This window comes from Chamaea fasciata, unplaced genomic scaffold, assembly GCF_029207755.1.
Source record: "Chamaea fasciata isolate MVZ Bird 193981 ecotype frontalis unplaced genomic scaffold, bChaFas1.0.hap1 SCAF_27, whole genome shotgun sequence".
In the NCBI taxonomy this organism is placed as follows: Eukaryota; Metazoa; Chordata; class Aves; order Passeriformes; family Sylviidae; genus Chamaea; species Chamaea fasciata.
This window is the reverse complement of record NW_027094112.1, coordinates 1500609-1513013: the sequence shown is the minus strand read 5'-3', so window position 1 is coordinate 1513013 and position 12405 is coordinate 1500609.

Here is a 12405-nt window from a genome sequence, read left to right as displayed (position 1 = left end):
TGTGGTGGCACCCAGCCTGGTGTGGCAGCCCCACTGGGCACCCACGGGTGCCATGGCTGTGGTGGCACCCCAGGGTACAGCGTGGGAGGTGACAGCAGGGGGGGGGGTGGCTGGACATCCCCCGGCTGAGCTTCGGTGGTGGCTTCTTGTGTGACACCGGGCTGGGACACGTGGGGACCTGGGACCACCGTGGGCATCGGGGGTCTGCAATCAACCCCCCATCTCTATCACTGTCACCACAGTGTCCCCACAGCTGCCACAGCCAAAGTGCCGGGGTGCTCCCCGCGGCGAGGGGACAGCCCCGGTTCAGAGCAAGAAGCCACCGTTGTCACTGGGTTTGGGGACATTAATATATATATATATATATATAAATATATATATATAAATACTGGGATTTTTCTTAATGATTTTAACGCTGTCAGGGCGGGAGGGCCCGCGGCGGGGGGGGGGAGGGGGGGCACCCGGTGCTTCCAGAGCCAAGAGAGCAAAGCCCCCCCGGCCCCCGCCGCTCCCACGGGCCCCGTCCCGTCCCGGGGACGAGCACAGCGGGGCGGGGCCCCCGTCCCCCCCTCGCCGCACCGCCGACCACCCCGCACCGCCTGCTCCGCTACCGCCGGGCCGGGCGGGACCCCCGCGCCCCCCGGCCCCGAGCTCCCGCTTTGCACGTGCTGGGAGCCGCCGCCGGAGCCGCCGGAGCCGCCGCTCCGGGCTCGGCCCTGGCTCCGGCCTCGGCCGCCTCCTGCAATGTCGCAGAATTTATTTACAATAAAGATTTGGAAAACGGTTGGGCTCCGCTTCTCACCCGCGTGGGGAGGGAGGGGACGGGGCAGGGAGGCTCCCCGGGTTTCGTCTTTGAGGATCCTCCGGTCCTTGGGTCCCTCCAACTCGTCCCACTGATGTCTTCCCCACGTCCCACATTCCATCCTGGCCTGTCCCTCACGATTTCCGTGTCTGAGTCAGGGGTCCCACCCGGTATGGCTCCCAGTATGGGGATGATGGCACACGGTGAGTGTCACCAAGCTCCCCCCTCTCGGCTTTTGCCTGGCTGGGGACCCTGTCGCACCGTGGGGACACGTGGCCGCTCCCCGCCCCATCACAGAGACGCTCAGGCCCTGTGCAAGGACACTGTCCCATCCCTGCCCCAGCACAGGGACACTGCTCCTTCCCAGGGACACCCTCAGCAGAGTGAACGCCCTGCAGGGTCCTGGCAGCCACCCCTGGCAGAAGGGCCCTGGGGGACAGGTCCCCAGCTCCCAGAGGGACCCACTAGGATGGAGCGTCTTCCCCTGGAATCAGCCCGGGCGGTGCTCCGCTCGGCTGGGGCTGCAGCCCAAAGCTCAGCGCAGTGACAGTGACGGGCACGGCCGGACCGCAGGGACAGCCGGGCTCCCCGGCACAGCGGCCGAGCGCCGGGAGGCTCCCCGGCACTGCCGCTCCTCCTCGCACACCGACCAGGAGAGGGCTCTCCCAGCACAGCCCACGAGCGGCTCCGGCGGCCGCACGACGCTCCAGGGCCACGCGTGTCCCCGCGGTCCCAGCCCCGGCACGGCCCGCAGACCGGGCAGAGGCGGGGGGCGGCACATGCCCTGCTCGGGGTCCTGGGCTGCCCAGGGGTCACCGCACCAGCCTCACTCCCCCGGGGGAGCCCTTCTCTGCCCGCCGGGGACAAGGGGCAGGATTCGGGACAATTCCTGCTGTGACCACCTCCCCCAGAGCCCCCAGACGTCGGGGTGGAGATGTCCCTTTCCCTGTGGAGCCCTGAAGGGACTCGCTCTGGTGTCCCCGGTGAGAACACACCAGCTCCAGCTCCAGTTCCAGCTCCAGCTCCAGCTCCAGCCTGGGGTGCCTGAGCGCCTCGGGGTGCTGCTCCCTGGGCAGGACACCCAGCCCCCGGCCGGGGCCTCTCTCTGGCCCCAGCCCACCTTATTAAAGCGATCACCATCAGCCTCTTGCTCTGCCACCCGTGGCAGGACGGGGCGAGGGGTGGGGAAGAGGCTGGAGGCGCCTCTGGCCGTGACTGGGGGGTGACTGGGGGGTCTGCACCAGGACCAGGACCAGGACAAGGCTGGCAGCTGGGGCTGTTTCCCCCTGACATCGCTGCAGGAGCATCTCTGCACCCCATGAGGGGTTTGGTGCAGTTTTGCTCCATCCACAGCAGTGCTGTGCCACAGCACGGAGATATTTTGGGCTGGTGTCGAGATACCAGCGCGATGAGTGAGTCAGAAATATTCCAGATGCACTGGCTGCTTCTGAATCTTGAGTTATTCAGAATCTTCAGGGTCAGGAGGGTAAAAAACATGAATTCAAGTGGGCCCAGCTGAGCCTGCTGCCCTGCAGAGTCACAAAACACCCACAGCTCTTGATCAGGGCAGGGCTCCTCTGCCAGGGGCTGGGGCACAAGGACACCACAGTGTGTTGGATGTGTCTGGCAGAAGGGACATGGTCCTTGGCCAACTGCCCAGGACCGCAAAAGCTGCAGGGGGCAGCAGGTCTGGTGCCCAGAGATACCCAACACCCCAGGCTGCCCTTTTCTCCAACAAACTTTCCTTCCCAGCTCCCCCCATGGCTGGCCCAGGCACAGAGAGAGCATTCCTGTCTGTCCTCAAGCTCCTTCTTTCTCCTAATTCACTGGTTCTGTCAGGGACAGTCCCCGTGCTCAGCTCTGATCTCCAATCCTCACCCACTGCTTTTACTACACCTGCCAAAGGGCAACCACAGCAACCCATGGGAGAAGCCACAGTCTCCAGTTTCCACGCTGAGATCAGAGAGCCAGGGAATTGTTTAGTTGGAAAAGGGCTCTAAGATCATTGAGTCCAGCCATTCCCCAGCACTGCCAAGGCCACCACTGACCCCTGTCCCCAGGTGCCACATCCACAGGTCTTTAAACACCCCCAGGGGCAGTGACTCCACCACTGCCCTGGGGAGCTGTGCCAATGTCTGATCACCTTTCCAAGAAGCAATTTTTCCAATATCCAACCTAAACTTCCCCTGGCACAACTTGAGGTCATTTCCTTTCCTCCTGTCCCTGTTCCCTGGGAGCAGAGCCCGACCCCCCCCGGCTGTCCCCTCCTGTCAGGGAGTTGTGCAGAGCCACCAGGTCCCCCCTGAGCCTCCTTTTCTCCAGGTTCAGCCCCTTTCCCAGCCCCCCATCAGACTCCTGCTCAAGACCCTGAACTTAGGAGACAAAAAAATCCAAACAAATCCCTCATTATTAGTAAACCCAAAGAAAGAAGAACCCAACGCCTCCCCCGCGCTGTGTCTGTGCCATTGCATAATGGGAAACCCTCGAACCTAAAATATCCCTGCTCCTCTGGTTGTTGAAGCTGATGATCGACCATCTGGCCACGATTTTCCAGCTCTAATCTAACGAGGCAGACACCGCTTTTGGGGTGAGCACAAGGACGAAAGCCCTCGAGGAGTCCCCAGGAAGGTGTCATGGCCCAGGCTGGGGGTGGTGAGGGGGCTCCACGTGAGCAGCAGCCTGGGAGAGCAGGGGGAGGCTCAGGCCGCTCCCTCATCACAGAGCTGGGGTGTCTGGGGCACCTTGGGAGCAGAGGACACATCAGATGGTCGGGAAGCACCTCTGCAGTGTGGAGGGATGGGGAAATGTGTCTTGAGGGGTGTGAGCCATGGGGGGACATCCATGGATCCGTGGGGTTATCTCCCAGGTGAGAGAAAGAACACCCCAAAAAGCAGTTTCACAACCATGTCCTGATTTGCCATGCAAGTAAAAGAACCTGAACTGAACTCTGGCCACAGACAAGGACAGTGGGATTCCAGCTGAGAAATCCTCCCAAGGCTGGCACCTGCCTGGTGCAGAAGCTGCCCCTCGGTCACAGCACAGTCACACACCCACACCTGGAGCAATGGGTGTTCCTGCTCCAGGAATGATGCTGGAATACTGCAGGACTTCATCCAGCTGGGATACCTCTGTTCCTGGAGGAGAGGAGAGGAGAGGAGAGGAGAGGAGAGGAGAGGAGAGGAGAGGAGAGGAGAGGAGAGGAGAGGAGAGGAGAGGAGAGGAGAGGAGAGGAGAGGAGAGGAGAGGAGAGGAGAGGAGAGGAGAGGAGAGGAGAGGAGAGGAGAGGAGAGGAGAGGAGAGGAGAGGAGAGGAGAGGAGAGGAGAGGAGAGGAGAGGAGAGGAGAGGAGAGGAGAGGAGAGGAGAGGAGAGGAGAGGAGAGGAGAGGAGAGGAGAGGAGAGGAGAGGAGAGGAGAGGAGAGGAGAGGAGAGGAGAGGAGAGGAGAGGAGAGGAGAGGAGAGGAGAGGAGAGGAGAGGAGAGGAGAGGAGAGGTCATTCTGGCTCTCTCCCAGAGTTCCAGCACAGTGTGCTCTGTGGTGAAGCACCCTCGCTGTGCCTCTCCAAGTCAAGGCCTTTATTTGATAGATGGAAAATTCAGGGAAATTGACGGGTTTGTCACCATGGAGAAGCTCAGCAGGAGGAGTATGCACACCTCAGGTGGAAGCAGATCCCAGCTCTGTCTCGCCCACGACGGGAATTTTGCTCTTTAGGCTCCAGATGGAAACAAGAAACAAACCCGTGCAAGGGAAAGGGGCCATTTGGGGAAAGAGGCTCTTGGCTCCACACGTGGAGCTGACACTCCACAGGGCATTCCAGAAGCCAGGTATGGGGGGAAGGAGAGAGTGAGCACCCAGCTGCCAAGGCTCTGCCAGGATCAGCTCATCCACAGTGGAGGTGATTCCACCTCTGGGTGGTCCAGGAGGAGCCGGGCAGGCTGTACTGGAATGGATGAGGAAGAAGGTTCACAGGATCTTTAGCAAGGGCTTGTGGCAGCCTGGCCAAACCAACAGGTCAGGGTGACTGCAGTGACCTCCCAGGCTTCTCCCTGCTGGTTGTGCTGCTGAGCAATTTGGGCTGATTAGAGAATCACAGAAAATTGAGATCATCTGAAGGCCCGTCTCACTCCAGCCCCCTGCCAGGGGCAGGAACACCTTCCATCAGACCAGGCAGCTCAGAGCTCCATCCAGCCTGGCCTTGGACACTTCCAGGGCTCCAGGGGCAGCCACAGCTTCTCTGGGCATCCTGTGCTGTGCCTTACCACCCCAGTAATAAAACCCTTCTTTCTTAAATTTAATCTAAATCGATCCGCCTTCAATATAAAACCATCACCCCTCGTCCTGACACAACAGGCACCACTAAAGAGTTTGTCCCCATCCTCTTACCCCCTTAAGTGCTGAAAGTCCTGTGGTAGCACACCCAGAGTTACCCAGTGCTCAAGGAATTTGCAGGGGAAAGCCAGGACTGTTCAGCTTTTAGGTAACGATACCTGAGCTGAAACCTTTTGCTGATCAGTCTGAGTGATCCTGACCTGATTTCTATCAGCAGAGGGGATCCCTCACCAGCAGAGAATAAGGACACGAGGAGAAACTTGAGCTTCTCAAGGCTGCCCACAAAACAGACTCATGGCAAACCCCAAATCACTTTTAAGGATTCTTAGAGGCTTTAGGAGCTCAGGGGAGGGCCCTGCCAGGGGCAGCAGCCCAGGCCCAGCGTGGGAGCACCAGGGATGGAGTGTCCCCCCGCCGGAAGCACTGAACACTCAGTGTGGGGGGAAGGAGAATAGGAAAGAGGAGCCGAGCCCCGAGGTCAGGAACAGCCCCACGGCACCGGGGACACCGGCCGAATCCCGACGGGAATCCCCTGGAGCCGCTGCAGCCGGACACACGCTGGGGACAGCGGGGAGCACAGGGGTCAAAGTGCAGTCACACCAGTGCCTCTCAGAGCCCAGATGAGCGGGGAAAGGGGAGGATTTTCACCAGTCAATGGCCCGGAAACAGGACTGAAGGCTTTGGTGTCCTTTAACTTTGGCTGCGCAGCCACCAGCTCCGGAGGGAGAGCGCAAATATCCCGGGGAAAACGGGGGAAACCCAATTCCCGGAGTCTGTCACGGCTAGACCGAACGACAACATTCCCCAATGCCCTTTAAGGAGCGATCTCCTGCTGCCAGGCGCTGCCTGCATCCCTTGTAGGTCTTTTCCAGCTCACAGCCCGTGTCATTCCAGGCGTGGGCCGAGCTCCCAGCCCGGCTTTAACCCCCGCGTGGCCGCAGTCCCGGGGCCGATCTCTCACACGGGAGCGGTGCAGCGCTGGCGCAGTTCAAATCCAGGTCACCGCAGCTCCGTGCAGTCCCCGGGGGCCCCGGGACCCCAGCTTCACCCCGGCAGCGCAGTCAGCCGAGCTCCGGCTCCCACCGGGGCAGCGGCACCCGCGCAGCGCCCGGCGCCGGCTCTGCCCGAGCCCCGGCCCGGCCCCGGCCCGAGGCAGCGGCCAGGGAGCAGAGGCTGCCCAGTTAAACTGGCAGCTGACAAAGGGGAGGTTTGTTTTCCCATTTCCTGAGTTTTTCTTCCTAGTCCTGGAGAATTTAAATTCGCAGCTAGAATGAGCAGTTTGTTAAATCAGGTTTGAGGTCCCTCAAGGTCCTGGCTGTCCTCTCTGGGATATCGGCGGCGCCACAGCCTCCGGGTCAGAGAAGTTTATGTAACTCTCTCCTCACCCTGCTCTGGCTATGACACTTTCTCTGCCATCTCCTTTCTTCACAAGGATCCTCCCCTTCCCTCACTGGATAGCAAAATACTCAAAATGACTAAATGTGAGCACTGCAGAGTGTCCTAACGTACTGTTTTGTTAAAAACCCAGCAGCCTCCTTATGCTGCTCCAATCCAGCTGGTCAGCAAGGGAAGGCAAGAGGGGAAAAGAAACAAGACTTCAGAGCCAACAATTAAACCAGGATTCCATTTCACAGAATCATTAAGGTTGGGAAAGACCTCTGAGACCATCAAGTCCAACCTCAGACTGATCACTCCCTTGTCACCCAGCCCAGTCATTAGCTCTCACCCTGCTGAGCTCATCCCCTCCCAGCCGTGGACTGTCCCCCTCCTCTGTGCCCCGGGGACAAATCCCCAGGGACAGCGTGACCTCTTGGACACACTGCCAAAGGAAACTTTGGGGCACCTTGGAGATACCATGCTCTGGGTGAGCCAAGGGGTAAGACTCTCCCACTTGCTCTCTCTCACCACAAACTTCCATCCTTTAGGGTGAGGTGGTTATTTTATACCTGCAGAGCACCGTGTTCCCAGCCTGCCCAGCAGCATCCACGTGCTCCTGGCAGCAAGAACCTGCATCAGGCTCTGGGCTCATCCTCTGCACCTCTCTCGGTTACCACCCTGCATTTCACTCAATAAACTCACTCTCTCTGAGATACAGTCACATCTGGGTCTGTAGTACAGAAGGTTCTTACCACTGCCAGGCTCCTGTCTGTGTGTGTCCCCTGACACCTGCCCAGCCCTGCTCCCAAATTCCTTGCTCACACTTGCTCTTACCTGTCTGCAGCAGCAGCATTCCTGGTAACCACCTTTTCCTGGCACTGGCAGGGTCCCAGACTTTCCATTAACTCTCTTGAAGGCAGCAGCACCTACAGGAGAGCTGGAGATTATTATATTATGCATATTATATAGATATCAGATATATAAGACTATAAAAATCAGACTGGTTTGGGTTGAAAAAACCTTTTTAAAGAACATCCACTGCCATCCTCTGCCATGGGCAGGGACACCTTCCACTGTCCCAGGCTGCTCCAAGCCCTGTCCAATCTGGCCTTGGACACTGCCGGGGATCCAGGGGCAGCCACAGCTGCTCTGAGCACCCTGTGCCAGGGCCTGCCCACCCTCCCAGGGAACAATTCCTTCCCAATATCCCATCCAGCCCTGCCCTCTGGCAGTGGGAAGCCATTGCCCCTCGCCCTGCCACTCCAAGCCCTTCTCACAAGGGCCCTGGTGTGTTACCGGAGCTGTTTTCAGTACAGAACAGGCTTTTTTAAAAATTTGCTGATCACAGTTTTTCAGGTGATTTCAATTTTATCGAAAAAGTTATGAAAAGCCTGGCAAACATTCATAAATGGGAATACCAACTTTCTAGGGATAAAAAACACTCAGGGGGAAAAAAAGAGGAGTAACTCCCTTCAATCATACATCTTTAAATGAGGACAAGAAAAGAGCTGAGGAGCTGCCCTGGTGCTTCCCAACACTCCCAGCAGAGCTAAACCACACCAGTGCCTGTTTGCTGGCTGAAGGAATTCCGTTCATCAGCAGGGCCTGGGATCCTGACTGCCATGGGAATCCCGAGAGGAACCTCCTGGCCAAGGAACCTCCAGACAACACTCAGGTGTGCATCGCCTCCCCCCAGAGCCTCACCCGCCTCTGCCGGGGCTCCAGTGGGATCCCAGCTCCTGTTCTGCTCCTGCTCGGCCACACTTCACCCCACAGAGGGAATCCAGGCGTCGGGGCAGCCACAGTCACAGCACTGGCACAGGAAAAGGGCTCAGGTCACCTCCCAGGGTCCACGTGGAAGCAGCCACAGGGGCCGCAGTTCCTCTCCTGGGACCCACACCCTCTGCCAAAGAGTGACCAGAACATCCTGGTCAATAAAAATAAAAGGGAGCAGGACAGCAAAACCTGGCCTGCACAGAAATGGCTCCCAAGTCCCGAAAAGCACTGATCAGATGTCTTTAAATCCTCCTTCCAAGGCATTTTCCCCAGCTATCAACATGGAATTTACACAACAGCGATAATGTCACGCTGCAGAAAACAAAATGTCATTTCCCAAGCAATGATGAACTGGTATTTGGAGCCTCGTCTGATACAGAGAAAAAGAATGACAATTTCCCTGGGAGCAGAAGCCCCCAAGCTCCTTCCCCTGCTGCTTTGGAGGGTGGATCACACCGAGTTAGGGATTAACAGAACATCATTTAACTCATGCAAACAGATCTGTCCTTCAGGAACCGTTCCACGGTAACTGAGCTGAGCATGCCCCATTCACAGGGATCAGGCACTGAGCACGTCTCAATGAACAGCTCCTTTGGATGGAACCTCACAGCAGCAAACTGTGTGCCTGGGACCAGGAATTGTTGAATTATTAACAAATCAAGCTACAGGAACGTAACACACTTCCATACAAGCTGCTACAAAACCATAGCTGAACTAAAGGTAGGAACACTTAACGTTAACAATATTTAACACCTAACCCGTGCTTCCAAAGGGAAAATCACTCTGCAGAGAGGATGTCATACTGGCAATACTCTTACCCTCACTTCACAGCAGAGGAGAAGGAGGTGGAGCTGTCAGCGGGCACCACAAAGCCTCCGCTGGGATCACGTCTAGACGTGTGGTGCTGGGAGAGATCCTCAGGCACCCGAGGCATCCGCCCGGGGCTGGCAGATGTGACAGGGACCCCTGGGAGCTGCTTTGCTCCCTCTCTGCTCCCTCCTGGAGCAGCAGCTGGAGGCCACAAACACCCAGGGGCACCTCCAGCAGCTCTGCACATGTGCCCGGGGCGGCTGAGCCGAGCCTGCAGCGGCTGTGTGTGATCCCAGCTCTGACCTCTGGTTCTTCTCCCCTGCACAGGATCAAACACAACCACCACAGGATGGGCTTCTACCAGCCCACTGCCCCACAAATGTGTCACCAGGGCACAGTATTGGGACTGTATCCACGTTTTCAGCTGTGGTTAAAATAATTTCAGACCTTCTCACTGTGAATTTGCTGTTCAACAGAGGCTTCTGTTCCTAAAACCACCAGGGCACAGGCTTAGCTGAGGGCCTGTGGCTGCCTGCAGGGACTCACACAGGGAGAACCATGTGTGTAAAGATTGCAGGGGGTTAAGGGTCTGGGAGCAGGAGAAGCCCAGGTCCTGGCGATCCCTGCCCTGGAATCTGCTGGTGCAGCAGCAGCCCTGGCCCCGGTTATCCCTGTACTGGAACCTGTGGCACGGCTCAGGCTGGCGTTGCCCTTCCCAGGCACGGAGCTGGCAAAGGGATTCCCTGTCCCGTGCTCTTCTCCCAGGCTGTGGAGTCTGTGGGCTGCCCAGGTGCCCTGGCAGTGGAGAAGAGAGAAGTTGTTAGTGCTGGAGCTGGCCCGGGTGGCCGCCACCCCTCCTGCCCCAGCAGCCTGGGAGCAGGGCAGCACCGTGGCCGCTTTCCTCCCTCCGGACAAACAGCTCTTGTTCCAAGCCCCCGGAACAGAACCCAGCTCCCTCCCAGCTCCCTGCCAGCTGCACGCAGGACAAACACTCCATGCCTCCTTCCGCAGGCCGAGGTCAGGCTGGCAGCGAGGGGACAGCAGGGACGCTCACCGGAGCCACCCTGTGACAGCCACAGCCACCCGGCCGTGCCCTGTGACAGGAGCCGGGCGGCAGCGCCCGAACCGCGGCTCAACTGGGGCAGCAAATCCTGCACAGTTCACTGGGCGCTGCCCGCGTGCTCATCCATATGCATAAATGCAGATTTCCCTCTTCTCCACCCTTTCCAAGGTCTGACTTCCCAACTTGGTGGGTTTTCCCTTTTCTAATGCGATTGTTCTCGTCCCTGCAGAGCGATTCCCACACAAAGGCACAGGTAATTCCGAGCTCTTTATTGACCTAAACAAGGGCACATGTATAAAAATTCCAAATTGTGGCTGTAAGACAAATCATTAAATATCCCTCTCCCTCCCCCCCCACTCCCCCCCCATATTCTCTTGCTGAAAAAAAGAAGCCATCTCACTCAGACTGGAGCAATCCACTGGATTTAATACTTTTTTTTCTTTTTTTTTCCAAACCCAGAGAATGTCACCACAAATCCAAATTCCATCCAGCATTTTTTTGTCCCAAAGTGTTTCCTGGACGTTTATTTCAAAATGGTCCACATTAAGCCAAAGCAAGAGCATTTTAAAGCAACGCAGGTATTGTTTCTTCAAGAAGAAAAACAAAGTCTGGTATTCCAAAACCAGCCACAGCCAGAACAGAGTTGGGACAAGACCCCACGACCGGCAACACACGCTCAGCTTCAACCCAAATGTGCACTTTGTACACAATGAAAGTGAAAACAAAAAGCAGGAAGAGAAACAGCTCTTGGGATTTTCAGGAAGAATCCAGCGCTGGGATTGGAATGTTGTGGACACTCTGCTCATTAAGAGGGATTTACTGGGTGGGCAGAAGCCCACAGGACTGCCCAGAGGCAGCAGCTTCACACAGGTCATTAACTGGGAAATAACACAAAACCAGGGAGGAACAGGGGGGAGCCTGGTTTAAGTCCTTCATAGGAATTTGCTATAGTTTGGGAAGAGAGCAGTGAGGAGAAGGATTTTCCCTGCTTTCACTGGGGAAAGGCTGTTCCCAAAGCACCACACGGGGTTAAATGTCACCCATCTGGGACACTGAACAGAGCAACCAGAGTGCTGGGGGTGATGAGTGGGCTGTGGCCACCAGCCCTGTTTATCTCCAGGCTCCAAGTGTCTCTTCCCTCATACTTTCAGACATGTTTTCCTCCCAGCTTCCCAACCACACTCAGCTCGCTCTGGCAGAGCCTCTGCCCATCACTGTGACTTTCTTCAGGCCACTGTTTAATTAGAGGAGTGCCACTGTTGAACTGCCCCTGGACCACACAGCCAGTCCCAGCTCACCAACCCATCCCTACCCACATCCGCTTGCTACACACGTCCCGGGTCACTCACACTTCCTTAGAGACCACCTTGGCACTCCTCCACCTGCTCCCCGGAGCAGCCAGGGGTCAGTGCCAAAGGCCAGGGGGGCAATTCCCTTCCCAGAGTCCCCCCAGCTCCAGAGGGGCTCACACGGGGGCTGTGCTGGCTCTGGGCACAGCAGGGGCTCTCCAGGTTGCTCAGGGATAGTCTGGACCCATGCCTGGCCTGCCTGGTGTCCCAGAGGGAAAAAACAGACCAAAACAACTCAGCACAACACCCATTTAACAGAAAGGCAGAGGGGAACAGCAAGGATATGCTCATGTCCCCTTGGAGCGAACTTAATGTGGAGACTGCACTTGGATGTTCTGAGGGACAGGAGTAGGGCAGGGATTTATATCTGTGTCCTCCACGGAGCCTCACTCCTCAGCCCTCACTCCTCCCAGGATGCCCAGAGCAGCTGTGCCTGCCCCTGGATGTGTCCAAGGCCAGGCTGGACAGGGCTTAGAGCACCCTGGGATAGTGGAAGGGGTCCTTGCCCACGGCAGGGCATGGAATGAGAGGCTCTTTAAGGTCCCTTCCCACCCAAATCATCCTGGGATTTGATGATGCCATGAATCCTGCTCCTGATCCAGCTCTGACAAGGGATTGAGGTAGCCTTGAAAAAGAACAGTCCTGCTTGAAACAGGCCCCCAAAAGATATTAAAATGCATGGAAACCTGAAAAAAGAAAGGGAGCAGAGCAAGGTCCCAAATCCCTTATAAATAGCAGCAGAAAGCAGAGACATTTATCAGCGTCTCTCCAAGCCGAGCCGGCTCCTTGCCAGAAAGACAGAGCCAAAGGCATCAGTCCCTCACTCCCCTTCTGCTAATTGTAAATTCAAGTTTAATGCCAAACCCACAGAATGCCAGATCGGACTGGTCTCTCAAGCAGA